Below are 27,023 nucleotides of genomic sequence, written 5' to 3' on the forward strand. Positions count from 1 at the left end.
CCCTCCCCTGCTACCCGGGGTCCGGGACTCTCCGCCCCTGTCCGTGCTGGAGAGGCTGGGAAGGGGGCGTCGGGGCCTGGCCTACGGCTGGGAGACCCCAGGTCCACCGCCGGGCTGGGGCGCCGAGCAAAGGCCGGCCCGCCGACTCCCTCCCGCCCCCCGCCGTCCTGGGTCCCCCGCGCCTGGCGGGGACGCCGGAATCTCCCCGACGGCCGCGCTCTGCCGCCCTCTCCGCCAGGGAGCGCCCGCCGCGCGGTGCCCAGACGCGAGGGAATCCCGCCACCCGCGGCCGGGTGTCCCCGGTGGGACGGCCTCCCTCTCCTCATCTCCCAGCTGCCGCCGCGTCTCCCAACCCTCGGGGTTTCGGGCGCCGGGCAGGTGGCGGCCGAGCTTCCCGGCCCCCCGCGGCGGCTGCTCGCGGTTCTGCCCAAGTGAAAACTCAGTCCTTGCTCTGCCTCTCTGGAGTTTCTAGCCGTGCGGAGCAGGCGCCCTCTCCATTGTTTGCAGTGTAATTTGCTGTTGCAGATTTTGGCTGTGGGCGAAAATAGCTCTTCAGAGCAGGCCGCAGAGACGAGCTATGTAGCGCTTCAAAATAAAGACGGATGCCGCAGCTTGAGCGCCGTCCCTACCGGGAGAAGCAACCTCCGCCCCCTCGGGGATACCTTTGCCCTCCAGGGCTGTTGAATCGGATTGAAGTGCCAAGTAGAACCGCACTTCTCCACGCTGCCATTTGTTCTGGCAGGACGTACCTGGAATTGTTCTTTGCTCAGCTAACTGCTCACTTGTTGGGAATCTCAGCATTTGAGTATCAGCTTCCCTGTATAAAGTTCACGAGGTAGTCTTGCTTAGATTCTGGCCTTCCACCTCCAAGATCAAGAGGCCAGCCAGATGGGAAAAGTAGCAACAGTGACAAATGTGGCCTTGTCCCTTGTGTAGGATTTGGGTGTTTAATTATAATTCGGAGAAGTAAGTAATTACCCCAGAAGTGAAGTAAAAAGTCCCTGATATATTTACCTGCTTTCCGTTTTTCCTTTAGCGTCTGTTAATCAGTTTAACAGAATGATTTAAATTTTTACAGATTAAATATATGTAGGGGAATAATACTTAACCTCCTGCATCTACTCCACTCTCCACCTCCCAAAAAAAAATGATTCTTATTTTTTTTACATTTTCTTTAAAAGTTTAATAACAATTTCTTATGAAAGTAATCAGAAACTCCATTTGGAAGAAAGCATGGATAAAAGATCTTTGTTTACCTACACTTAGAAGTTTTTGGAAGGATGCCTGCTGGTTAACGGAGTTAACTGCAGAAAGGTAAAGAAGATCTTTAATTCTAATGCATTCGTAGTTGGGGAGTCTCTATTGATGTTGCAGTTGACAGAAGAAATTTCAGACTTGAAAAAAGTGGAAGCTTGGTTTCACTTGTCACAACTGTGATACTCTTTGTGTAAACAACAAGATTAGTAATCTTTGAGGGTTGGATAGCTCACTGTGAGCTCATTGAAGTGATTTGGCAAAACTCATAGAACTTTCCAAAACTCATTCTTCATAATCTGTAAAACAGTGGTGATACACTTTGTGCGTCAGGTATTTCCAGGTGGAAAGTGGCAAAGCAAACGTGTAACTTCAGACTTAGTGTTTCTGCTGCATCTGCAATTGTTTCATTCCCATACCCATCTTTTCTGTTAAAGTGCCACAACGTTATGTGAAGGGGGGTGTATTTTCTTTAAAATTCTACCCATGGTGTTATGCCTACTACACTGTTTTGATAGCATGGAGATAGGCAACTTTGTCATGCGAACATCATAGAGTGAGTGCACTTACACAAACCTAGGTGGGGTAGCCTACTGCACACTTAGGCTGTATGCTATAGCTCCTAAGTTAAAAGCTTTAACAGCATGTTTCTGTACAAAACACGAGATTAAATCAAGAACAAGAGAACACGATGCAATCAAAAGATGTGGTAAACAGGTGTATGAGGCTGCTGCTGTCATAACACAGTATACTGTTTTACAGCAAACTGTTTTTGGTGGGGTTTTTTTTTAGTAAATGGAAAGAGTACATTCTAAAAGAATGATAAAAAGTATAGTATAGTAAAAACGTAAACCAGTAACATAGTTATTATCATTATCAAGTATTATGTGTACCACACATAACTATGTGCTATACTTTTATACGACTGGCAGCACGGTAGGTTTGCTTACATCAGCATCACCACAAACACGTGAGGAATGTGTTGTGTCACAACATCACTACAAGGGGTAAGATGTCACTAGGTGATAGGAGTTTCTCAGCTCCATCGAAACCTTATGGGACCCCAGTCATATATGTTGTCCATCATTAACCAAAACGTTATGTGGCGTATGACTGGCTGTACCTGATTTTTAAATAGTCCAGGTATTAAAACTGAGTTAGACATGATATGCAGTGATTATTCTAAATTAGCTTATTGGGCTAATGAAATCTAGTGAGGACTAGAAGAAATCAGACCGAGGAGAGCTGGAACGTGCGTGGACAGGAACCACAAGCTCTACAGCAGTGATGCTGAGATAGAGCCCTGTTTAAACTTCTTGACTGTCTGCTTTTAGGGTTTTTATTGTTGAGACAGTGAGGAATAGAGAGAACTAATGGGAATTTTGTAAATGCATAAGACTTTTCTGAAGTGGAGTTGATGTAATTTTGAGTTTGTCCTTACGGCTGCAATGAGCCTGCTGTAATGAAGGGAAAGCAGCAACAATTTTCCTGTGCAGAAAGTCTTTATCCCATTAGATGATATTAGCTCCTGTTTTGTGGGACTGACTTAGATGTAGCTATAAAGCATATTTTCTTTGCACTCAGAAAGTATGCAAAAGGAAAATATCGAGCAGTATTAGAGTTTAATTTCTTAATGTCAGTCTCTCCTTTGCAATAAACCATCTAATATAGGATTTTAAAAGAACCCTTTTTGAATTCATTTGGTTAACTCGCTCCCCTAAAAACATAATGAGGATTGGGGATGCCTGTGAAGAGTTGATTAACCTCTCAGAGATACATAGTTTTCTCCCAGGAAAGACCTAAGACTATAAGATCAAGTTCTTGGTTACTGAATTTTTTGAGTTCAAAACTGATACCCTGTTGAGAGAACGGCAAATACACATTTCTCTTGCTGACCTTGGTTAATTAAGCCTTTGAGACTAAAAGAATAATGAGGCAGTTTACTATTTTAACATTGGAGAAGCCTATTTTTACAGCCAGGTGGACTAACCTAGATTTTTTTTGTCCCCCTCAGTTAAAATGTAATATAACTAATGAATGCCATGATCGTCTGTAAGCTGACAAGTTTGGGTCATTCACGTTTTTAAACTTCATCTGGGTAAAACTCAGAAATGGTGCCTGTTAACTTGATGCACATAATATTCCCCTACTTTAAAAGAAAGAACGTACGTAATTAGAATCCTACTTTTTTTTCATGCCCTAGATAAAGCCTATCTTTTTAAGAACACAGGCAGTCTGCTTTCTATACAGCCACTGGTTTTTATTAATCAATAACGTTCACACTTCAAATGTTATGTTAGTTCTAATCTTTAAATGTTCTGAAATGCCACCGTCAGCCAGTTGGGTACTGGGTACAGTGATGAACAGCTGGGGATGTCTGATCAGACCTGAATCGTAGTCTGGCTCTTCCCCTGGGGGACTAGGGCAAGGTCTAACCTTTCTAACCAGTGCCCCGTCTGTAAAATGTGATAAAAGTCCCTACTTCTGGGAGTGATTATTTCTTTAGCAAGAGAGCATTTGTAAAAAGAGAAGCTGATTCTGTGCGCTCGAGTGTTAGCTGTTTTTATCCTTACTGTAAGGGGAATAATTTTTCTTGTTTTGTTGGTATCACCGCTAATCATTCTGAATGCTTCCCCTCCCCACCCCCATCTCTAATCTATCAGCCGTTCCTCTGGGTCTGTCTTCGACATTTCTCTGGAATTGGTTCCTTCCTCCTGTGTCCCCCAGTCGTCTCCCACCTTAGTTTAGCCACTTAGGAGTTCGGGAAGAGGTAACTGGTACACTAGCTTCCTCTTTGCTCTGTGATTTCTTCACCTTCCATTCCGCCTGCAAGGACCAGAGTATTCTGCCTGCAGAACCACTTCTGGCTGTCCCCAGAAGACAGATCTTGTGCTGGTGCTGCTTACTAGTGGTGTGATTTTGGACCCTGTAATCATTCTAAGTCTTGGTTTCTTCCTCCACATTCTAGGGGTGTTGAAAGGAAAAAAATGCAGTAACGTCTATGAAATGTCAGGTGCCCACTAAGAACTAAGTGGAATGTAGCCATTTTTGCTATTACTACCGTGTTTCCCTGAAAATAAGACCTCGCCGGAAAATAAGCTGTAGCATGATTTTTCAGCATGACATCCCCTGAACATAAGCCCTAATGCATCTTCTGGAACAAAAATTACTATAAGACCCGGTCTTATTTTCGGGGAAACATGGTATATAAGAAGTGATCATAAGCTTGAAAATGGAAAGCGTGCTAATATTGGGAATAGGATAGTCTTTTCTGGTATTTTTAGCATTTTGTTCCTCCCTCATCATATTGATTGTTTACGTGTTTGTCACTTACATGTTTATAAACTACAGACACTGGCACTTTGAGTACAAGAAGCTTCATTCATTCAATAAATATTTGTTGAGCACCTTCTATGTGCTGGTTGCCATCCTGGGCATCAGTAACGTAATGGCGAATGAAACGGAAAGCCTGGCCTCTCTGGAAGCTTAATATCTGGTGATTGTATCTTATTTATACTTGTGGGCCCAGGAGGTACCCTTCTCTTTTACAGGAGGAAGTGATGATAGTAAGTACAAGTCTTAACATCTGAAGGGGAAACCTGTGTCAGGCATGGTGGCGGCCTGTAGTGCACCTTTAAGTGTTCTATGGTTTGCACGTCAATCCAGAATTGGATGATGAGTAATGACCAAAAGCAGCCAAGGAGCAGAGGGTATCATAGCCATTCTCACAGTGGAAATGCTTGTGCAGTGATGCAGTAGGGTGATGGTTGTAAGCTTACTTCCTGGGCAGGAACTAGAGAAATGACACTGACCTAGTGAAGTGGGAAACTGAGTATTTCCTGAGTCCACTTTTAGTCAGTGATTTGTTTTATTCTAAACAGTTAATTAAAGGAACGATGAGTAATGATGAGTCTCCCAAGTTGGAGTTTTCTGAAATTTAGGATGGATAGATTGATGCGTGTGTTTTTTGAGCTATGCGTGGCTGCAAGCTCCCCAGTTCTCTTTAGAGGAGAACAAATTGCCAGCCACCAGCAGCACGCCCGCTTGTCACATCGCTGTTCTGCTACCAAGTTGGATCTCAGTGTGTTTTGCTTCAGACCCACTGCATGCGTCTGCAGGGCTGCTGTTAAGGTCAGAAACCAGCCTGGTCCTTCTGGATGGAAATCGCCCAGCTCTTGACTTAGGAGGCTGTAGCTTGCAGCCCTCCTGTTTCTTAATTGTGTTTTTATGTTTTCAGTGGAGGGGATAGTGAGAGAAGAGGAAGAGAACCATGAATCACTGTACTATGAATCAAAATGTGGATCTTACATTCCTCAGAAAAGGAACATAGGGATATATGATCAGTGCATAATCCAACTGCTTCCATTCCCTTGGGGGGAAGGGGATGCTACTTGAAGGAAACAGTGTATATGTTCATTGTTCCTCTGTAAGGAGGCAAAAGAATGTACATGAAAAGAAGAATACAGTAGCAATAATAGCCAACATGTGCTAAGTCCTTGCTATACACCAGGCACAATAGTAAGTACTTCAGATGCACTGTCTCCTTGAATCCTAACGCTATCCTATTTATAGGTCCATTGTACAGATGAGGGAGTTGAGGCCCAGGCAGTTGCTTATCCGAGGTCCTGTGGCTGTTAGGAAATAGAGCTAGGATTTGATGAACCCACAAGTAGTTCCAGAGCGTACATTTTAACCACTTTCCTACCTTCTGCCTTTGAAGTGAGTACTGGAGGGCAGCTCTGTCTTAACAAAGCTTAACAAAGCCAATCCCCCATGGAGTCTCTCTGAGGGAAAGTCCATCCCTTAGAAATGGAGGTGTTCAACCTTTGCAGGACAACTGCCCAGAGTCGTGTTCGAGATTCTTTTTTTTTTTTTAATTAAAGTTTATTGGGGTGACAATTGTTAGTAAAGTTACATAGATTTCAGGTGTACAATTCTATAATACATGATCTATATCTTGCATTGTGTGTTCACCACCCAGAGTCAGTTCTCCTTCCATCACCATATATTAAACCCCGTTTACCCTCTTCTAGAGCCCCCCTCCCCTCTTACCCTCTGGTAACCACTAAACTATTGTCTGTGTCTATGAGTTTTTGTTTCTTCATTTGTTTGTCTTGTTCTTTTGTTGTTTTCAGTTTTATATACCATATATCAGTGAAATCATGGTTCTCTACTTTTTCTGTCTGACTTATTTCGCTCAGCATTACTCTCTCAAGATCCAGCCATGTTGTCACAAATGTTCCTATATCATCTTTTCTTACCTCCGAATAGTATTCCATTGTGTATATATACCACAACTTCTTTATCCATTCATCTATCAAAGGACATTTTGGTTGTTTCCATGTCTTGGCCACCGTAAACAAAGCTGCAATGAACATTGGAGCACACGTGTCTTTATGTATAAATGTTTTCAGATTTTTGGGGTAGATACCCAGGAGAGGATTGCTGGGTTATACGGCAATTCTATTCGTAATTTTCTGAGGAACCTCCACACTGCCTTCCATAACGGCTGCACCAGTCTGCATTCCCACCAACAGTGTATGAGGGTTCCTTTTTCTCCACAGCCTCCCCAACACTTGTTACTGTTTGTCTTGTTGATGACAGCGTGTTCGAGATTCTTGGGATAGAGCACTTTGCCAGTTCTTGGCACGTAGTCATATGTCCCCAGTAAACATTTGATGAATGAATGATTTAGAGTGATAATCTAGGAACTTTTATAACGCCTAGGATGTAAGAATTTTGCTGATTGTTTGGGGAAGTCTTAGAGGCTGTTAAATAAGCTCATGATTTAAGAAGAGTTGAAAAACCATCTTTTAGTCTGATACTTGGCCTCTGGAGGGTGAGCAGTTGAAGGACATCAGGGTGATTCCCCCTTGGCACCCTTGTGTGGGCTCTCACATCTCCCTGTAGGGCTCAGCGTCACTGGACTGAAGCTGTGAGCTTCTCAGATGTAAGGTAGAGGGTTGGAAAGTTAGACTCAAAGGTTTTGCTATGTTAGAACTGGAAGGGAATTTAGACATTAACTCCAGACCATTCCAGTTGCAGAAGTAGAAAAGTGACATCCAGCCAGACTGTAACCAGTGAACTTATGTAACTAATACAGACTAACCATTGTACCACCTTTAAATACTTTTATATACCAAGTTAATTGCTACTATATGGGATTAACATTTCCAAATTAAACAAGGGAGAGTGAGGATTTAAAATTATTTTCAGTAGAGAATTGCTGAACTGATTTAAATTTTTGTTGCATCTTCTAGGTGAAAAAAAAAGTGAATTTGAATTATTTAGTGTGAGGCCATCCTCCTTCAGAATTTATTTCCAGATTTTTAGAGGGGTGACGATTCATATATCAAACTACTTAACTGTGCTGGATCTGCTGTCACTTTTTAAAAATTATCTTTTCTGAATAAAGTCCCTTTTATTGTGTTTTTCAAAATAAAGTTTTGAGAAATGGGTTCATCTTTATCTTGACCTTCCACCTGTTGGGATAGGATATTGGGAAAAAACAGGCCAGATCCATAAATCACGGAGTTGTATCATGTACGTATTCAACTTAGAATTCAGTCCAAGTCTTCTCTTGCCTCTGAAGCTCTCTGTTCCTGTGGGCCTCTCATTGAGAGTATCTTCTAACACCAGGTGTCTTTAGTACATGTGATTTTCATACAACACAGCCCTTACACACAAGAACGTCACCTGGTTCTGTTCCAACCCTGGAGGGAAGACAAAGAGAGGGTCTGTTGACCTGCCGAGAGAAGGTGCATCCAGTGCCAGTCCCCCATGGAGTGTCTGTCTGAGAGAAAGGGTGATTTCTGCCTTCCACACTGATTTGAGAGCCCAGTGCCCGTCAGATGTGGCTTTGCCACATAATGCACGATACTTCTGCTTAGATGTTCCACAGGCACCTCAAAGTCTGTATGTCAAACTTAATTCATTCCCTCATGCCCCCCCATTCCTGGTTAATACTTTTCCCAAATAGCCAATCCCCAAGCCAGATGCCTGGGAAGCTCCCTCAGTCACCCCACTTCCGTGCCACATCCAATGGTTTTCTTCTTAAATTTTCTCAACCACCTTTCTCTCATCCTCAGCCTCACTCCCTTAGTTTGCTTCTGGATTTGAGGACTAGCATTACGGGTGAAGAGGATGGACTCAGGAGTCAAACTTGAACGTCAACTCCACTTACAGTGTGTGTGTGAGCAGCCATGAAACCCATTGTAGCGTCAGTTACGCTGACGTTGGATCATTCGTTGTTTACAGTTTCCCAAACTTCAGTCATTCCCACAGCTGCACAGAGCACCTGTACTATTATTAATATTTCCAAATCAATTCACTCCTTAAAACTTAAACTTGCTTTTAAAGTATCAGTGTTACACGTCCAGCTAAACATTGTCTGATCCTTGAGGCCTGCAGTGCCAGATTTAAAAGATTAGTAAACGCTGGAGCTTAGTGAGAGCTGTTAGCACGAAACAGACTTTTCTCCTGGCCTAAACCAACTGGATTGGGTTGCGGGTTGTTGTCAAGGCAGTTACTTGCCCACTGTGATTCTGTGTCATTTAGTGCTTTCATTTTATACCACCTAAAGGAATTCAGAATCAGTTAGGGCAACACTGGTCTTCCTGTATCATCTCTCCTTAGATGCTTAGAAATATTTTTTTCCTGGATTGTGACTATTTGAGTAATTGAGTCTTGAGATGACCAAAAGAGCCGTCTGGGGAGTCAAAGGAAGTCTTGTCTGCGTAGGAATACTTGGATGGATGAGGTTGGAAAAATGAGAGTTGTGTCTGTTCCAGGCTGTCTCTAGTCTTCTGATGACCTGAGATAAACTGAAGTAATGGAAGGCCTTGGGCTAAGAGTGGACTGTCCAGAAGATATGGATTCCTAATTTCAGGGAAGGACAGAAAATGGGGAGCGCAGAAATTTAAGCTCTGTGGTTTTCTGAAGTAGAGTTGAATCTAATTAAGATGTGTATGTAGGCTTGTTATAATGTGAGGGAACTGAATGGTACTGCAGTCTTTCACAGAAATTCTGGTATGAGCACTTGTCCAAAAATGAAACATGCCCTTGATGAAACTATGCTTCAGCACCTCAGTATATTTACTCCAGTGTGTACAACTGTGGTTGGGGCCCCAAGTCCCCTTTTTCTGCCTTTGTAAAGACACTATGGTAACCAGAAGTCCTGGACCTGGACTTCAGATAGTCGGCGGTGTGCTATTTTAAGCTCACTAATTGGAACAGGTGGCCTCTGCTTGAGACTCAATCACTAGCTGGCATAGATTTTAATTTATCTAAAATATGGGGCCCATTCAGTAAGAGCTGTTCAGGCTGTGTATTGGCATCAGGCAAAGCACTTGAAAACTTCGATCATTAAAAGCACAGAAGACGGAGAGGAAGATGGGACAAATGCAGTTGAACAGTTTGCTGCTTTAATTCAATTCTTAAATGTTGAACGGTGCAGAGCTAGTGAAAGAACGTGGTGGAGTGAAGCATGTCCAGATGCTTGAGAGGGCTTCTTGTAAATATGTCTCCAGAGAGGAAGATGTCTGAGTATCTCCATTGAATCCATCCCATAAGGTACGTGGCTAAGAGGACTGCTTGCCACCCTCGTGTTTTTATAGGCGAGAGGTGAGGGGATGTTTCTGGGTTCCTTCTCTGTGCACTCCATGCCTGTGGGCACCTGCTCCATCCCTTCACACGGGAGTGGTTGGTGGTTGTGTAATTTGTGTCTCGGGGTGGAGCCTGGTGGGTGGGGCTTTGTACTGACTCAGTGAATGAACACAGGTATGTTGTAAAATTGCACTATGAGACTTGAGAAGCTGGAAAACATTCTACTCCTGATTTATATCAATGCAGTTTCATCTACCTTGTTTTAATTGTTGAACAGGATTGCAGGGTATGGGTATTTCATACTTTAACCATTTCCTATTAAAGGACAAGCCTATTACTTCCAGCCAGGCAGTTCAGTGACTGCCCTTGGACGTGCTTCTTTTTTGCACATGTGAAAAATGTTAGTGGGCTGTATTCTTAAAAGTGGAATTGCTCAGCGAGGGACGCAGGCAGGCGTTTTACATTATGATACTGCCAAATTGAACACTGTACCTATTCTGTGTCCAACACTAGGAGCTGGGGTGCAGCAGTAAAGGAAAATGGTACAGTTTATATAACCGTCCATGTCCGAACATGCCTCAACTCACGTCTTTCTGACACCATTATATTGTAAAGTTCTGTCAAGTTTTTTGATCCTTGGCAATCCAATAGGTTTAAACTGGTCACTCATTTTAATTTATATTTTTCCTGATAAGAATGAGGTTGATCATATTTTTTTACATTTTTATTTTGAAATAAATACAGACCCACAGGAAGTTGGAAATAATAGTACAGAGCTGTCCACATATACCCTTCACCCAGATTCTCCCATTGAGAACCTGTAGTAAATAGTTTCACATACTTTAAAAAAACATTTGTGTTGTGAACTGTCTGTTTTTTTGTCCTGGCCATTTATCTGTTGGGTTATTAATCTTTTACATTGATTTGTAGAAGTTTTTTTTTTACTTATTAAGTAAGTTGTTTGGCACCTACATTTTTTCCAGTTTGTCATTCCTGACTGTGTTAATTTTCTACTGTTACGTAACAAATCACCATAAATCTAGCCTCTTAAGACAGTACCCATTTATAATCTCATAGTTTCCATTGGCCAGGAGTTCAGGCACAAGTTCCCTGCATCCTCTGCTCAGAGTTTCGTCAGCCTAAAATCAAGGTGTCAGCCAGGACTACAGTATCTTCTGAGGTCTTGGAATCCTTTTCTAAGCACACTGGTTGTTGATCGAATTAAGTTCCTTGAAATTGTGGGAATGAGACCCTTAGCCCCCAGAGGCCGCTCACTGTTCCCTGCCATGTGTCCCTCTCATATGGTAGTTTGTTTCTTTAAGGCCAACAGAAGAGCATCTCTTGTATTTTGGCTCTTACCTCTGCACCTTTGAAAGGACTCACTTGATTAGGTCAGGCCCACCCAAGTAATCCGCCTTTTGATGAACTAAAGTCAACTGATTAGGAACCTGGATTACACCTGCAACATTCTTTCACCTTTGCCATATAATTTAACCTAATCATGAGAGTGAAACCCCAACATAGTCACAGATCTTGCTCACATGAAAGGGGAGGGTATCACATAGGATGTGTACAGCAGCAGGTGGGAGTCTCGGGGGCCATCTTAGAATCCTACCTGCCACGCTGACTTAATGGCATGTTGTGTGTCTGCTGAGCACAGAGCTGCATGTAGCAAACACTGCATAAATAGTAACCAGGTTTTACCATGAAAAAATTTAAAAATTTTAGGTTTGTGTCATAGAATGGCCTTTCATACTTTGAGATTCTTGAAAGAAACGGAAACACCGTGTTCTTCTAACACAGTTTATGATTTTTATTTTTATATATTTTAATCTTTGATCCAGTTAGAATTTGATTCCCTTTAAGATAGCTACACATTAATGACATAGTTATCCCTGCATCATTTTTCATGTGATTATTTTTATAAAAATTTATTTCATAAATATTTTTGTATTTTATGTATTTATTTTACATATATTTAAATATATTTACATATATAAATATAAAGATATACATGTTTGTTTATTTTACATACTTATTGTGGGGGCAGAGCCCCAGAAAGTAGTTTCCAGGCTCTCGGCCTCACATAGAAAGGTGTTGGCTCAGGTAGTAAATGGCCATCAATGTGATTGGATGGCCATCAGCTGTGGCTAGTTGGCCGTCAGCTGTAACCAGTGAGCCATTGGCCACTAATATAACTGCTGTGGCTATGCTAGCAGAGAAGAGAGAATGGGGCTAGCAAGAAGATGGCGGCTGGGCTGGCAAGCGCGGATTGCAGTTAGGATGGCTGGTTGCGGACAGTGTGGATCCAGCCTCCAGTGAGAGTATAGTGGTATGACTCCCCTATCTGTGGCTCTGTGGGTGTTCCTTTTTGGCCTCACCATATCCTGCGTTCTTGTATGGGGAGCGGGAGCAGAGACCCCACCGGACACCCCGCACGACACTTATTTTATAAATTTCTACTCTTTGGGTTTTAAAACAAATCAAAGGTTATAATTTTGGTGCATTTATTCTGGATTGATACCCCTCCACAAACCAGGATTTGATATGGGCATTTTGAGAACTCTAACTCATGCATTTAGAAACTTCCAAACAGGCATGATTCAAGTATTGTTTGTTCACAGTAAGGAAAGACCAAAGGTAAAGGGGAAGAGATGGTAAAGTTTGTTGTTTTTTTTAAAGTTTACTTTCAGTTCTGCTTTGACCAAAATAATACCTCTCAACAGGTTCTATTTAATGTAGAATCCTGCCCTTCCACATGTTTGCAAAAGCTGTTACAGGATAAAGAATGTGTGTTGTTGCTTCCTAAACAAACTATCACTGCTGCCTTCATCACTTGAGGTCTGCATCCCAGCTAGGGAGATGGAAGAGCAGGAACCCAGCCTAACTTTGTGTTCTGTGGGGAGCAGACTGCTTTCACTCTCATCTTCCTCTCACTTAGTGAACATGTTTAGTTAGCACTTTTGGGCCGTCCTCAGTACTAGGAAACTCAAGTTGATTTGTCACTCATGTTACAATAATGAATACAACAATATTTCATGTTTGTATGTAATAGGCTGTTTCTTTATTTGTCTTAATTGTCTGTGTTTGTAAGTTACCCCTGCGGCTTGCTAAATACCACTGGGTATTTAGGGGTTCTTATATGCACCTGTGTTAATATTGAGAGGTTCACCTGCCATGTAATGTCTGCATCTGACACAGAGGGACGTTAAAACTAACACTTAACGTTTCACAACCTGACGCAAGAGGTTAATTAATGGTGGAATGAATATGCTTTTATTACATGTGCTTTCATTTGGGAAAGCCATCATGCTTGTAAAACCCTTTCGATTTAAGCAAGTTATCAGGTAATATTTGTTGTAGAAAGCCTGCCAAAGTTCACCTCAGTGCTGAGTCATGTAGAGGTATTCACTGAATTGGCATTTGCTGGGTATGTGGGCACCAGTCTTCTTTCCTTCAAGTGGCTCATTTATGTCCTGTTACCACCTGGGGAGCCACGTCATTTATACCAAATCATTATGTTTCGAGCAGCCAAAAATGCTCTGCTATTTGGGTGGGTGGGAGCATACTAAATATTACTATTGAGAAATTTGGCTAGCACTCTGGCCATTTAAAGTGATCTAACAGCAAGTATGTGTTGTAAGTACTTGGGGCTTAAATTTAGCTCTTACTTTGAAAGGAGGACTTCAAATGAGAGGTCTTCAGCCCTATTGCTGTTTTAAGGACAGTTTTACCAACAGCCCACCATTCCAACGGACATTTTTGGAACTTTTATTTCTTTGGGCAGATAGGAAATGAATGAGATAGTCTTGTATTTATGTGGGTTTCTTTTAAATTAAATGTTGATGCCTTCTCAGCCTTCATTTTGGAAGTAATTTGTTGCATATTTGGAGTGATTTTTTTTTTTTAATGGTAAGAGTCACTACATAAGAATAATACATATACTGTTGAAAGATGGAGACGCTAAACTTGTATACAAAGATTATTTTGTTTTCTGATACTTTGGACATTTCAGAAATCACAATGACTTTGTTAGTAAATAATTCTTTACAATAATTGCTCTTTAGTTTATTTACACAATATCCTGAAATGAGCCTGGATGTTTTTCTAGGGCAGCGAGCTTATTAAACTCTCCGTGGATTTTAATTTCCTTAAGTTTGTGCTTGCTTTGGTTGTTGAATTTAAGGTTGAAGTTCATGTCCTCTGGAAGTAAATGCAGTGACATCAGATTCCAAAATTATAAGGTAATGAAATGGCCCATCAGAAACAGCAACTTACACCATATTTAAAAGTAAACCAGATTCACAGAGGGAAGAATGTTCTGAACATGGGGAAAACCCGAATCAGATCCTTGATCAAATAGTTCTGGTTAAATAATTAGTAGACAGATTTGGTTTTAATTAATGCTTCAAACATGGAAAAAACCTTTTAAAAATATGATAGCCGTACATACCTACCTCCTAGACTTACCAGATGTTAACGTTTTGCCGTGTTTGCATCAGATTTCTGTCACTTGTTTTTAAGAAGTAAATGGTCCAAGATACAACTATCTGGATGGAGGCCTTCTTCTCCCTTGCTACGTCCTCGGAAGTCTCTGTAGCCTGACGTTGTTTCATTCCTTTGCGTGTTTTTATACATTGATGGATCCATAAGCCAATGGGAAACAAGGCGAGGCCCCAACTTGAGGTCTCCGCAAAAAATAGAGAGGCTGCCTTATCCCAGAGTTCCCTTCATTGTCCTGAGTGCTTCACTGTGTCCCCAGCGCTGTGCTTGGCCCTGAGGCCACTCAGGGGTGGGTATTGCCCTCACTGAGCTCAGAGCGGGGAGGGCAGACCTGCATGGAATGGCAGTGCTCCAGGGAGCCCTGGCTTCATGTGGACCGTTCTGGAAAGAACTGACCCTGAGGCTCTGGACAGGAAGGAATGGGTGTCGGCTGTTAAACTGTCCTGGCCCACCTCCCTCCACACTCACACTCTCCTGCAGGGGTAGCTCCTGAGAGTTGTTTGTAGGACATTATTGGCAGAGCAGGAGAGATGATACCAATTTTTGAGGTTCCTCTTCACCTCTGATTAGCCAGCCCTTTGATGTGTATTTTGTATATGTGTGTATACAAGTATACTTTTATATTCTCATGCAAAGGAAATACTAAATCATGGGCGTCACAGGAAGGTTCTTTGATTTGACTCAGATGGAGGAAGGATGCTGCAGAAAGGGAGGAACGGAGATGTTAATTGTCATGGCAACCAGCAGGTTTTCTTTTACAGTGGAACACTGCCTTTTAACCCAAACCAGTCACCTTTTTTTCCTAACTACAGAAAACAGACTGACGCAAACTCAAGAAACTGTAGTACCGTCTCTCAGTGGGGTTTTCCTTGCTTTTTGGACAGTGTTTTAATTCCTTCATAGAATCACCCTTTAAGTGCCTTAGAACCTTACAAAGTCGGGCGCTGTGGCGTTCCCATTATTGTTACGCGTCACCCTCATTTCCACACCCCCTACCCAATCAGTCTAATCCACAAGGTCAGGATTTTCACAAGGGATTAGAATGAAGATGAGTTTGGAGTTTGCAGGCATTACAAATGCCTGCTGTGGCACAGGCCCCTCCTTGGGGAAAAGTATTGCATCTCCCATCCCTCCAATGCTTTTGCTGTTTGTCCTTGTGTGATCTTGTGCTTGCTTCTTCCCTGTCCATCGCTCTCCACATGCACCAGATGCTGAGATGCTTACCTAGAATAGCTCACTGCTTCCGGTCACTGGGTAGGCAAGTTCAAAGTCCCCCCTTTGCTGTCTGAGAACTCCTGTGAGAACTCCTGGAAACTTGAACCCTTGAGGTTTTCTTTTTGGTAGCTCTGGTGAGCTTTCATAGACCTGGGGTACAAGAGGCCAGTGTAAGAAACATGCCCTTGTGGGAACAGGTGGAGCATAACCTGGGAAAATAAAGACCTTCTTGAGTGTCCCAGCTGAGTTTTTTTGTTGAGCGCTTTGAGAGGAGGCAGAAACCTAGGCTGTCCTTTCTTTCCCCTAACGTCTTGGTCTGAGAAGTCCCCTTCGCCCAGGACCACACCTTGAGATGGAGAGCTCCTGGACCACTGGCCCTGATGTGTGGCAGTAGCATCGAGAGTGGTACCTGTGTCTGTGCGACGTGGGGCATGGAAAAGGGGGCACTTGGCACCTTTCCATGGCATTGGACTGAAGAATGAACTCCCTTTGACTCCTTGGGCTGGCTTCTTCCCACCCCATGCTGCCCAGTTGTCTCCTCAAGCCCCCTTGCCCCAGCTCAGGAGCATAGTATGTGGGAGATGGCAGGCCAGAGTCCATTCGTAAGAGCATAGGTGTGGATCAGGCTGGTAGCCATTCTGCTCTCAGCCTAATTCACCGCATGTGTATTGAACACCTGCTTTGTGCTAAGCATCCAAGGGACCAAAACAAAAATCTCCACCCTCACCAAACTTAAATTCTGGTAGGGCAAGGTCGACAAACCGGGCCAGTAGGGGAAATATACAGTATGCTAAACGGTGATGAGTGCCAATCGGAGAAAGAAGGCCGGGAGGCCCAAGCTGTGGGGTACAGGGAAGCAGATTTCAAATGGGAGACTATTGAAAATAGGCAGAGCATTCAGGAGCGGGCATGGCAACTTCAGAGTCCCTGTGACAGGAGTGTGCCTGTTTGAGGCACATTGAAGCGCCCATGTGACACCAGCAGGGTGAGCAAAGTCATGAGGTCTAAGTGGAGAGGCCAGTTCATAAGCCAGTACATTTTACAAGGGTCCTCATGGCTGATGGATTCAAGGTGGGCGTGAGCTCGCCTGGAGACCTGTGGGGGTGGAGAGAGTGGTGTGGATTAGGATGCTGGCAGTGGAGGGGTAAGAAGCAGTCCGAGCTTCCAAATGCAGGCCCTTCTGAAGCCCTCCTTCGCTGTGCTAAGACCTCTGAGTGGGCAGCATACGACCAGGGCTCTGGGGCAGTGGGCCTGGTTTGTAAATCCTTACAAGCCGTGTGAGCTTATTTTAGGCCATTTGCCCTACCCACAGGAGCTATAGTTTCTTCGTGTGAGACAGTGTCATTCTTTCCTTAGAAGGGTGTTCAGGGCTTCTGTAAGATAGTGTGCTGAAGGGGTCCTCCCTGACTCCCTTTCTCATCTCACACCCAACCTGTGCCCCAGTCTGTTGTGAAACAAGAGTTGTCACTTGTGGTTCACTTGTCTCTCCCCAGGGGGAAGTGGCAGGGCTTGTATGTGCAGTGCTGGGCACAAAATGCCAAGTAAGTATTCAGAAGGATAAAAAATGAAAGGGAGCAAGGAAGGAAAGAAAGAATGAATTAAGAATTTCATGCATAGGTATTGGTGTAATGTTTGAGCTCACATATTCCAACAGACAGCAGGAGTTTTTCTTTTCAGAGTTCAGTGTTTAAGGACATGAAATGATTAATTAAGGCTTTGGCTACATTTTTTATTTAAATAAGTCTAATGAGGGAAGACATGTACTCTTATTTCCATGTTTAAAAACGTATCTTCTTCCTGCTTTGGGCTTGTAGAGAAATGTTGGTTCAAAGATGCTAGTTGGTGTTTTTACTTAGGTGTTCTGTACAGGTTTTGTTAGCAGATTTGATCAACAGTCCGAGGACATGTTTCTCCAACATTTTATTAATGAAAAATTTCAAACAAATACATATAAAATACAAAGATAATAACAATTTAATTCAACGTTAACTTAATATACAAATCATCTCAGTGTCAGCACAGTGTTAGTGGTGATTACTACCGGGCAGGTCTTCTTTTGAGTCTGGAATGCGACACTTACCTACTATTTAGCATTTGGTTCAGGCATGAATGAGCCTTGCCTCCTTATGGCAGGGAGACCCCAGAGACAAAGTAACGTCTTCAAGGACAGGCGGTCTTGTCAAGTTGGCTGGCTATTATTTTCTTTTTTTTCAATTTAATAGGAAAAACAAAAACAAAATGGTTGTTGGTTTTTCTTTTTTCTATTTTTAAAATAACAGGTTTATTGAGATATAATTCATATCCCATACAATTTTCCCATTTTAAAGCGTACAAGTTAATGGTTTTTAGTGTTTTCACAGTGTTGTGCAGTCACCACCACAATCAATTTTAGAACAATGTCATCACCCGAAAAAGAAACTCCATTCCCATTAGCAGTCACTCTCCATTTCCTCCCTCCCAAAACCCCAAGGCCAAGGCAACCACTAATTTACTTCCTGTCTCTATGGGATTCACCTGTTCTGGACATTTTCTGTAAATGGAATCAGACATAAAGTATGGTCTTTGTGTCTGGCTTCTTTTAGTCAGCGGGATGTTTTTCAAGATCCACCCATGTTGTAACATATATCAGTACTTCATTCTTTTTATTGCCAACTAATATTCCATGGTATGGGTATACCACATTTTATCCGTTCATCAGTTGATGGATATTTGAGTTGTTTTCCACTTTTTGGCTATTACGATTAATGCCGCTAATGTCCAAGTTTTTGTGTGGACATGTGTTTTCATTTCTTTGGGGTATTTACCTTGGAATGGAATTGCTGGGTCTAGGCTAAATCTATGTTTAACCTTTTGAGGAACTGCCAGTATTTTCCACAGTAGCTGCACCATTTTCTGTTCCCACCAGCAATTTGTGAAGGTTCAGATTTCCCCGTATCTCCAGCAACACTTACCTGTCTTTTGATTATAGCCATTGTAGTGGGTATGAACTGATATCTCCAGGTGGTTTTGTGCTGGTTTTTAAAGTTTCTTTTAATCAAAGTAGTTATGTTCATTATGGAAAGAAATAGGTAAAATATTTTTAGCTGGAAGTCTGGTATAATTAATAATGTAACTTCAAAATTAACTTCCATACTTAACCACATTCCTTCCTACTAGTCATTTGTTGATGCTGGTTATCCAAAAGCGAGATTGGGTAGAACAATTGTGAGTTTGCATGGCTTGGCTTTGACTTTGTTGCTGAAATTGCACAAGAACAGGCACCGTGAGTTTCATGGGCCTCCCCACGACAGAGCCCAGGGTTTGGAAGGCCTTGTCAGCGGTCAGCCTTTTGAGGGACGTGGTAGGAATCTGGCTCCATGTCGTCTTAGGTAAGTGGCCAGGCACTTACTCATCATTCTCCCAAGGGTCAGCTGCTGCTCTGCAGATGCGGTGGTTATTATAGGCAGGTACAGCCAGAACTGGCACCTAGTGCCAGTAAAGGTACACCCCATGCCTTCTTTACAGACAAGCTTTACAGGCTACAAATTCTATCCTAAAGAACAAGAAGCCTAACAAAACGCATAGCATTTGTGAGGCCAGAAATAAGTGTTGGTTGAATGAACAGGTTTGGCTCTGAAAGCCGGACACCACTCTAGCCTTGCAGTGGGAGCTCTCAGCCTGGGACCTGATCCGAGCTATGGAAATGCCTCTGTTGCAGGATTCTTACCATGACTACCTAACAGTGCTCCACTCAGGGTAGGCACTCAACAGATGTTCATTCTCTTCCTTAAGTAGCTCTGCTGTTAGTCTCAGATATTTTCCTCTACAGGTTTAGTCCAGCAACAAATATGATGGAACACAGGGTCAATTGTACTGCTTAACTTTTCTTTGCAGAGAAATAATGAGCTCTTGGCGAAACTTCAGTATTGGTGGAAATGAATCTTGCAATTTGGTAGCTGATGACTGACACATGTTTGCTCAACAGGTACTCAAATTTCAGGAAGCTTGCCTAGAAGGAAAAAAAAAGGAAGAACTCCTAAGAACATTTTTACCCTGTTTGCCAGGTGCTTATTTATAAAATCATCATCTTGGGAATGGCCCAGCTGAAAAATTTTTACCAAACATTGGCTGGTTTTGGCTCAAGAGTTCAAGTGACCCTGCATGAAAGTTTAAACGTCAGTGGATATAAAAGGGTTGGATTCTTTTTGGAGCCTCTGTGCCTTAGAAATTATTATTCATTATTATTTTACGAGAGGGCTCTTCTATGGTCACTAGGTCTTTTTTTAAACCCACAGGGAAGTCATAGTAACAGGCTCTGTGTCTGATTGGGTTCCATGGCAACAAAGGGTTGTGACTTGATTAGAGGAAAGCTGAACATGCCAAGAAAGATAAAAATCAGAGTGTGGAAAATGTCCGACCAAATGAATGTATTTTTGGATCATGTGCTCTGGAACGGAAAGGTTTCCTGAATTGGCATTAGTCTCCATTACAAATTTGAATCCCACTGGGTTATCTCATTAGGTTATAGGTGTCAGTGGTCATTTCCAAAAGATCTGTTTGCAGCTTTGCTTTTATTCATTCATTCATCCTTTTTTATATCTCCGTAATTTAAAAAAAAAAAAAAACCTCAAAATAGTAATGGTGAGAACCTAAGACGATTCTGATTTCAAAGGTGGAAAAGAAATGTTAGCATCTTTGTGGGACTGATTACTGCTGTAAATTGTGAGACTGCGTGGGAGGGCCAATTAGAGGCAATTATAACTCGATTGAACTCTCCCCTGAATTAAAGCTTGCTGTGTGCTTTCCAAGCTGGATGCTTCATTTTCCATCCGTGTTTCTCGTTGATGGGTTTAGAGATGCTGCTTCCAGGGCAAGGTTGTGGAATCTCTGTAGAAGCTGTTCTTTCCCAACAACAAGCTGCAGATTGATGCTACTGTGTTTCCTCGAAAATAAGACCTAGCCGGACAATCAGCTCTAATGCATCTTTTGGAGCAAAAATTAATATAAGAACTGGAAGACCAGGTACAATATAATATAATTAATATAATATAATTAATATAATACCGGGTCTTATTTTACTATAGTATAGGACCAGGTATGATGATATAATACAATATAATATAATACCGGGTCTTATATTAATTTTTATTCCAAAAGATGCAATAGCCCTGATTGTCCAGCTAGCTCTTATCTTCGGGGAAACACGGTATAACCAAAAGTGGGTTATTATTAGAGTTCTTTTGAAGATTCTAATATTTGACCAAGAAATCGCCAGATCTGAGGACTTCGAATCACCCTCACCTGATTATAAATGTTCAGGGCTGTATTTACCTTTCTGTCAGATATGCTGTTTCATATTTCTCCTCAACCTGATACTGAAAGCGGAAGAACTCCAGGACCGGTAGATGTTAGACAGCCTGACAACTCCAGTCACCCCTTAAACCAGGGGCATGTTCTGACATGCCCTCCAGGTTTAGACTTCATTAGTCACTTACTGCCTCTTCATAGTGAATCAGAAACTTCACTGATACTCATGATAAACATAATAATTGGTATTGGTTTAAGAGGAAACAATTAGCTCACCAGGTTTCGGGTGTCCCAGCTATCATTAATCAGCTGTTAAGACCTTGGGAAAATTATTTAACTTCTTGGGCCTTGATTCCTTATCTTCAAAATGAAGAGTTTGACCTATATTGGTGCTTCTCAGACTTCCCTGTTTATAAGAATAACCTGGGACACTGGTTTAACAGATTCTGATTCATAGGTCTGGGTGGGGCTCGGATGACAGTAGCCTCAGGTGATCTTACAATTGGATGTTCAGGAAATGCCAGGCTAGCTCAGCAGTTATCAACCTTTGTTAATGATCCTGCTTCCTAAACACTTACTCTGCGGACCAGTTTCAGTGTTTCTATTTACTTCGGATTTGCAGGCCCTGTGACTTGGGAGAGGTTTTGCATCTGTATGGGATCCACTCCTGGCGCCAACTTAAATCTACATGGCATATGCAAAGGTTGCGATAGCCTGTTTAACTGCAACTTCCTCCACCCCAACGGACAAAGCCGAACTCAATAGAAAATTCCACTACTGGCCGAAGGAATTTACATCCTGGTTAGAAAATATAACACTTAAGACCAAACAAATACTTGACACAGTTGTTTGCAGCAGACTCTGACCCGCCTCTTGCTTTAATAAGTCTTGCTTCTGTATTTCTACCTGACTCGTGAATACTTTCACAACCAGGGAGTGAGCAGCCACAACACTTTATTTGGGCCTAAGAATGGGGTGGGGGTGGGGTGGAAGGGAGGAGGGGGTTGTCTAAGCAGATCCCCGGGTTCTGCCCCTGAACTCTGGGTCCTGGCGGCTCAGGAACCAGGTGATTGCAGCCACAATTTGGGAAACACTGGTCTACACTATTGGAGCTCCCTTCCAGCCCCAAAGATGGCTCTTTCACATGTTGCGCCTGACCACCTCAAGTATGCCAGAGGGTTGTGTTGATGGGACAGCCTGGAGGTTCTGCTTATACCCAGTGCTAGCTCCAAACTCTGCATCAGTGTTTTTAAAAAGTTATTTGTTTTAAAATAACTTTTAAAGTCACCCCAATTTATAGAGTAAAAACTACATTAAGTGTAAACACACTTGTTCAGTACCAGGGAGATTGTTCAATGATTGAGCCGCCTAGATTATAGAAGTGTCTGTAACACATACAGCGGGGGTCTTAGAGGAAAAAACTGACTTTCTGAGACTCTAAGAGAGGAATTCCTATAGTTTAATGATGAAATCATTAACTGCTAGAGCAAACACATTTTAATGTAAATCTGCCCTCTGCCCTTACAGAGTTTCTATTTGTGCCTCTTCTATTCGATTTCCTGTTTGACAAAGATGAAATAACACTGTTAAATGAAGAGTTTAGTAAATCATCCGCGTAAGCCTAAATGATGAGGGTTCACTTTTTTTTTCTATTAACTAGCTTAATGTAAAAAGTGCAAGTTCATAGAAAAAAAAATCCCATAGCACTAAAGGCCATGAGACGAAAAATGAAGTCTCTCCTTTCAACTTGTCCGTATCCTCAGAGATAAACACTGTTATGTTTCTTATGCAATTTACAGAAATGTTTTCTGCACAAGGCGTGTATATCATAGTTTATTTAACGAATCCCTTATTGATAGACGATTTAAGTTCCTTCCTGGGTGGTTTTCTTTCCATGTTTGTTTTGCTTTGTAATACTGGACTGAATATTTTTGTACATCTTTTTCTGTAGCCATATATGGATAAATTTCTAAAAGCAAAATTGTTGGGTCAAGGGGATGTTTCTTTTAAATGAGGATAGATGGGAACAAAATGTCCTACCAAAGGGTTGCACCAATTTACTGGGGAAATCTTTTGTTCTCAAAAGGTTTTCCTGCCCCCGTTGATTCGAATGCAGCAGGTAAGCAGCTAACTACCCTTGTCTACTTTAACAGAACCTGAGACTCCATTCAGGGCCTCTGGTTGAAGGAATTAAATGAGTATTTCATAAGGAAGAGGAGACTTTAAAAGGTATCTAAGGTGTTCATAGGGGAAAGAGAAGGGAGAAAGGCTTAGTAAAGCAAGCAGCTAACACTGAGTTTTCAAGTCACACAAAATCACAGACCATGAATGGGGTCCTGGAGAAAAACAGACAGCCCTGGAGCAGAATGTGGTCGTGAGGAAATCATGCTCTAGATTATGGTAAGCTGTTTCCTGGACACGACCTGCTCCTGTAGTCGGTGCCACAGGGCAGCTTTGGGTGGAACATTATGGTGATGAGATGCTCTTCCTTTCAAGCAGCACCTCTGATGTGAGTTAATGGGGGATCTGTGTGAGTGATCCAAAGTAACGGTTAAAATGAGAGATTTGTGTCTCAGTAGTCACTCACTCAGACAGTGTGCTGTGTTCAGCTCCTTGGTGTCTGAGGGAACACTGCACACCAGGAGCCAGGTGGCGTGGGGATGTGGCTGGTTTGGTGTGGCAGATACCATCTAATCTGGCCGTCAGTATGCCTCCTACTGGCAACAAGATAGAGGATCTTATGGACACACAGAAAACAGTTGAGTCTATTGACATCTGACAAATTCAAGTCTATTCAAGGCAGGGAGGAATTGAGAGGTATGTTAGGTCTGTCTAAATGTCAGTGGGTGTCAAATCTTAAACACTGGCCTACAGGGATGGCCAGGTGTGTAGTGAGTTTAAAAGGAGCTATCCAGAGTCCAGACAGTCCGAGAGCAGCAAGAACCTCAGTTCAGAGCTAGGCACATTGGGAACAGAGAGTACACGTTCTTCGCCAGCACTTAGGGACAAAAGTGCCCTCTCGAACTAGTCATGCTTGAGCCACAGCACATGTGGCCGGGTTGAGGACAGCCAGGAATAAAACAGATTCCAAAGACTATAGCTGAGAATCGAATCATTCTCTGCGTTTAATCAAAGTAACTAAATGACTAAAGACCTTTGAGGCAATTGTCAAGGAATTTTATATTAGAAATGTTGAGAATTTGTGTGTGTGTGTGTTTGTGTGTGTGTGTGTGTGAGAGAGAGATATTTATTTACACAGAACATGAAGTATGGATGCTGAACTGGGCTGTGGATGAAAGAATGAAAATATATGAAGCTACCAGGAAAGGATCGGGTAGTAGGAAGGAAGATGTGATCGCGAATGTGTTTTAGCAAATAAGTTGGGGATGAAATAAAATATCCAGTGACCAAGATATTTTCAGACTAGGAACGGAGCCATAAAAATAGGTGAGATAATCTGAGCCCAAATTTGAAGGCAGAGACAGAAGGAAAATGCACAAGCCTGGCGATGTGGAATTGAATTCTGTATGCTTTAGCCTTGGTAGTGGTTAGTCTGATTTTTAAATCTGTAGTTTCATTACATTCATTTGAAGTAATAAATAGAATAAGCAAAATGAGCCTAGTAAAGAAAGAATATATTTCTTATATAAAAAGTATGCTATTGATTTAATGTTTGGTTTAAGGCAAGATCTATTTGATGGAATTTGTTATTTGACATTTACTTATTAAGGCCTTTACTTGAACTGAGCCAGAGGGTAGAAGCTATGCGATATTAACTCTGGTAGACATTCTTCCTCCCAAATATTACAGTATAGTTTTACGCAAAGAGTCAAGTTCTGTTATTTTGACTAGACTTTAGTAGACTGACAAAATTCTCTTTTTGTTTCCAAACCCCATTGCCCTATACCCCCATCTCATCCCCAAACACAGAATTATATCAATACCACTTAAATCATCTAGCAATTTTGAGAGCTTTGCAATAGGTATTTAATGTCAACGGCAGGAAACCCCCGGTCCCCAGGACCATTCTGGCCCGAGTTTTTTAATATGATTTATGGCAATTCAAATATTGGAGAATCTGTTCATACAAAGGAGGTTAAAGACAAGTGACTGACAACAAGAAAGCGTGTAATCTTTCAAGGGTTATTACTCAAATTATTATAATACAAAACAGTATATGGTCACGAAAGGGCAAGAGAAAACTATTAAATATCTTCTGTGTCCTTTTCTGATCTCATTAATTCCTAGGAAGCATTTCCTCAGGTGAGACTAGTCTCAAAAAGATTAATTTACTTGCCAAGGTCACACAGCTGTTACGTGGCAGAGCTGGGGGTTGATTGGGTCTGCCCGACCTTGAAACCCGGGCCTGTCCTCTCAGTAAGCTGCTCCAAGGCACTGTTGCTGCCAGTGCCAGTTTGTTTCTTCAGCCCCTTTGTCTCTTTGAGCGTTCCTCGGGACATTGGAGCTTAAATGTCCCCTAGGAACCTCAAATTCATCATGTCCCCAACTCTCCACATCCTCCTGCCTCTCCTCAGTTGCCTATCTGGTAACTGATCATGCTGACCACTGGAAGGAGTGAAAAGACAAGTGGGATTTTCCTGGACTCCCCTCCTGATCCCCACAGCCAGCTGCTGTCAGCCCCCCTACATCCAGCCTTTACCACTGCCTGCCTTGGATTATGATAGAAGGCTCTGGTCTGCTCCACCGAAATGCATCTTCTCTCCTGCTTGCTCAGGAGGACTTGTCTGAAACAGGGATCAGATTGCCCTATTCCCTTTTGCGGCTGCCACATGGCCTGTCAGTGGAAATCCAGGTACCTTACCTGGGACCCTCAGGCTCTCATTCCTGCCTGCCAACTCAGTTCTTCCCCTGCCTTCTTTGCCTTGCATGAATCCTTACCTGCTGTCTGGCTGACTGATTCAGAAGTCACTGTGCCTGAATCACCGTCTGTGACGAGTCTCTTTCTGCTCTATACCAACCTTGTCCCTCCCCCTTCCTCTCTTCCCTCCTTGCTGCCCCTCCCAAGTGCCACCCTATAGCGCCATGTGCACCTCTCAGGGCACTCATCAGTGCTGTCATTGTTTCCCGCCCCACTAGACTGGGGGTGGGGGGCTGTGCCCTTTGCAACTCCACACGCCTCGCTGTGCCTGACACACAAAGGCACCAGTGAGCATCTGTCTCATGAATGAAGCAACAGAGGGAAGCCTCTCCTGACTCTACTCACTGCCTTTGAGCCACTGCCCTGCCCTAGGCGCTCGTACCACTTCTTCTACCTCATTCATGTTGGGGTTTCCTGGGCTCATTTCACTGCTTCGCATTGACTCCACCCAATCAGTTTGTTGAATTGAGCCCGGCTCCTTGTCTCCTCGTTGGTAAACCGGGAGTACCCTACTGAATGTCCTCGAAGATTCTCTTGCAATCCCACAGTTGTGTGATAACAGGACTCCTTTCTAGTCTGCCTCCCTGCAAAGGTACAGAATGTGTATTTCTTATTCTGGCAGCACAAAGAGCCCAATTGTCCAGCAGTGGGTTGAATACAGGGTATGACTGCTGGCAGTTTAATTGAGTACAGTTCAGGGTGGGGAGTTTCTCTGAGGTACGACCCGGAGATAGTGAGCTCCAGAGTCCAGCATGAGTCAGGTGGAGGTGCTGAGAGCGTCTACCTGCCTGCCTGCAGACTCAGATGCCTCTGGGGCGGGAGGGAGAGCAGGCTGCCGTCCTGGTCTGCTCCCTGGTGGGTGTGTGACGTTTGGTAAGTCTCTTCACTGCTCTCCCATTGCAACCAGACTGTGTAAATATGTATTATAGAGCTTTGTGGTCATTAATATTCTGTGAGAGGCTTGAAAGAAATACACATTATTTTTGTGCTCAAAATAATGCGTAAGAGCACAAAAATAATGTGTATTTCTTTGTCTTTGTGTGTGCTCAAATCCCTCCCTAATTTCTCAGCAGGTGTCTAGGTACTTAGGTTGTCTGAACTCCTAACCCACCCAACGCCTTATTGTTTGGTCCTTTAAAAGTGTAAATCCCACGTATGTGATTTAACAGATGAGCAAGTTTCTGGGTTGGAGCGAGGTGCCTGCCTGTTGGCTGGAAAAGAGCCAGTTGTGTTCCCACTTCCCTGTCAATTTGAAAGTAATCGTGGGTCTAACAGGACTCAG

General features: G+C 42.7%; 1 protein-coding gene across 3 annotated transcripts in view; it reads left to right on the top strand.

Moving 5' to 3' along the window:
• The window catches only part of TMCC3 (transmembrane and coiled-coil domain family 3), a 250,045-nt gene that overhangs the window by 184,614 nt on the left and 38,408 nt on the right, over positions 1-27,023 (top strand). The window lies entirely within an intron of this gene.

This window comes from Rhinolophus sinicus, linkage group LG02 (assembly GCF_036562045.2).
Source record: "Rhinolophus sinicus isolate RSC01 linkage group LG02, ASM3656204v1, whole genome shotgun sequence".
NCBI lineage: Eukaryota > Metazoa > Chordata > Mammalia > Chiroptera > Rhinolophidae > Rhinolophus > Rhinolophus sinicus.